The following is a 2,515-nucleotide window of genomic DNA, read 5'->3' on the forward strand; positions in this document are numbered from 1 at the left end:
CTCTCTCTCTCTCCCTCTCTCTCTCTCCCCCTCTCTCTCTCCTTCTCTCCAATGCGTACACACCCAGACACACAGTGGCGCACGCACCACGCACCGTCAGTTCTCAACGTGGCTATGAGAAATTCAGCGTCGTGCCCGCCCCTGCGGCTGCCCCTGCGGCTGCCCCTGCGGCTGCCCCTGCGGGCGGGCCGTGTCTGCCCTGCGGGTGCGACGGGTCCTCCGCGGGCAGATCGTGACCCCTCGCAGCGCGGTGCACGCCCCGGTGCGAACTAGAAGGGTCCGGGCGGGCGGGGGCTCGCTCTTGCTTGCTCTCCTTCTCCCTCCTCTCCTGTCTCTCTCTCGTGACCGGCCGGCGAGCCACTTTCTAAACGAGTGCTCTGCCCTATTGATGTCAATCGCGACGTGCGCGCGCGCGGGTAACGCTCGGGTAACGGGTGGGTAACGGCGGGGTAACGCGGGAGCGCCAGCGTAATGTGCCCAGGGGGAAGAAGTTCCTCCGGTAAGTCTATCAGTGCGATAGTTGTAGGCCTAACCGACTAACATATAACTGACTAACAAACAAAAAAATATTTCGATTTATTGCACCTTAAAATGTTATGGTAGGCCACTTCTTCTCTTTGAATAATTTCAAGTCGTTTCGATGTGTCTGAAGAGTTTTGTAATTTTTGTCCTATATACTCTCTTTTTCGTTTCCTGTTATGTCAATTGAATATGGCCGCCCGTATGACCGGGTGCGTCGTGTCGCCGCGGGTGGCGGTGGCTAGTAGTTCCCCCTGCCCCCCCCCCCCTCTTTTCCCTTCTCCACTCACCAAGGCAGACCTAGCGATCACGCCCCCTTCTGCCGCCTTTGGCCAGCCGAGGTGCGAGACGAGTCGGGACCGCGGCGGGGCGGCGCGCCTGGAGGGTGGCCAACCAGCGGACGTGTCGATATGCGTAGAGTGATGATTATCATTGTGCGACCGTCCAAAACACTGCAGTAAAAAGTGGGTGTGGGTTTAATGGCTTAGGGAGGGTGCGTTGCATTCATATGTGTACACGACAACAAAGTAGACTCACTAGAATAAAATAGAAAACATTTTTCTACATCGTGCTGTTCATAAACGAAAAACTGTACGTCAGATCAATAGCTATACAGAATAACACTAACTCTACCACTTCTGCCTTTATCCTAGTAGGGTAAGGTGCCCTATTGTGGCCACTGCCCATTGATGGCCACTTTTCTCGATTTCCAGCCAATCTGGTCACTTTACAATCTTGGCCTTGAAGCTGTGTTCTAGTAAGGTCCCTACTTGGGCAGAATAAGCCAATCTACTTCACATCGTTGTCTACATTACAAGAAAAAGGGGTGGCCATCATTGGGCAGGCCCATTCTTAAGGTGACCATCATAGGGCATCTTACCCTACATGTCGTACTCTTTTCGTTTTAGGGACAGTTGACTTTTGGAAAGCCTATTCTTGTCCTATAACTGACGGACAGACTCTTACGCTATAAAATAGTAATTTGCTTTCGACGACAAAGAACAAAGCAGTAGCAGAACCCTGAATGTTGACGTAAGGCGTGACAGTTTTATTATAGCAGTGCAGTAGCATCGGGAGTTAGCACACAACACGGGCCCAGCGGGTCGCATGAGTGATGGCTTGCGATTGGTTGACCTCTGGCCCTTCCCTTTCTTCCCCCCTCCTGCCCCCTTCACTTCGCCGCCCATACATACCCTGCTGGTTTCTCTTACGAGGTGCGGACCGTCCGGCTGGGCCTAGGAGGAAGCCGTTAGCGAGTGATACCTGCCACACTCTCATATTATCTCTCCATTTGTTTTGCGTTCGACAAGTATAAGAGGTGTTTTGTTCGTTCACAGCTCTGCAATGAAAATACCGGAGAATACAGAATAAGTTGTGGGACATTTTTTGCCACGCACTTTTAAGTGTATGAATGCTACACAGTTATCTGTTAGTAGATATTTGGGTGATCGCAGACAGACACACACACATGCAGACAAAGTTGACGGCTCGACCGCTCACGCCAACGAAAACACACAGCTTATGGCGCGGGTATCGACATAATGTAATAATAATGGCATTCTGGGTCGGGCTCATAATGTGTTCCAGCCGTGTGGGCAGCGAGCAGCTCAGCTCGGGCGAAACAAAGGAGACCGTGCATAACCTCACTCACATCCCCCGCCCCTCCCCTCGTACACACAGACGAGCACGCGTGAGACTCACATGTGTTTAGGGTTCAATATTACAATGTGATTATGCAAACCGACTGGCTACCACCACCCCGCGCTTATTCATAAAAGCGCAACTAGTAATACAGTATAAATACTTCCTCGTGTTCACGTGTGCTGTTAATGATTCTTTATGATTATGTATTTGGAATCGGGGTATTGCTATTATTGCTCTCTGCCCGTGCTCTTTGCGGTAAACTGAGCGCTGCGGAAGAGACAAAGCAGGATTCTCTCTGAGTTCTGCAGAGAGCGAGAAGGGAGAGGTCAGGGAAGAGCTCCCCAGCCCCCCC

General features: G+C 51.8%; 1 protein-coding gene across 3 annotated transcripts in view; it reads left to right on the top strand.

The window, feature by feature from the left end:
• LOC127749098 (uncharacterized) overlaps positions 1–2,515 on the top strand; it is a 74,326-nt gene that overhangs the window by 57,539 nt on the left and 14,272 nt on the right. The gene's annotated exons all lie outside the window — the stretch shown is intronic.

The sequence above is a fragment of the Frankliniella occidentalis genome, unplaced genomic scaffold, assembly GCF_000697945.3.
Source record: "Frankliniella occidentalis isolate FOCC.00 unplaced genomic scaffold, Focc_3.1 Scaffold31, whole genome shotgun sequence".
NCBI classification, from domain to species: Eukaryota; Metazoa; Arthropoda; class Insecta; order Thysanoptera; family Thripidae; genus Frankliniella; species Frankliniella occidentalis.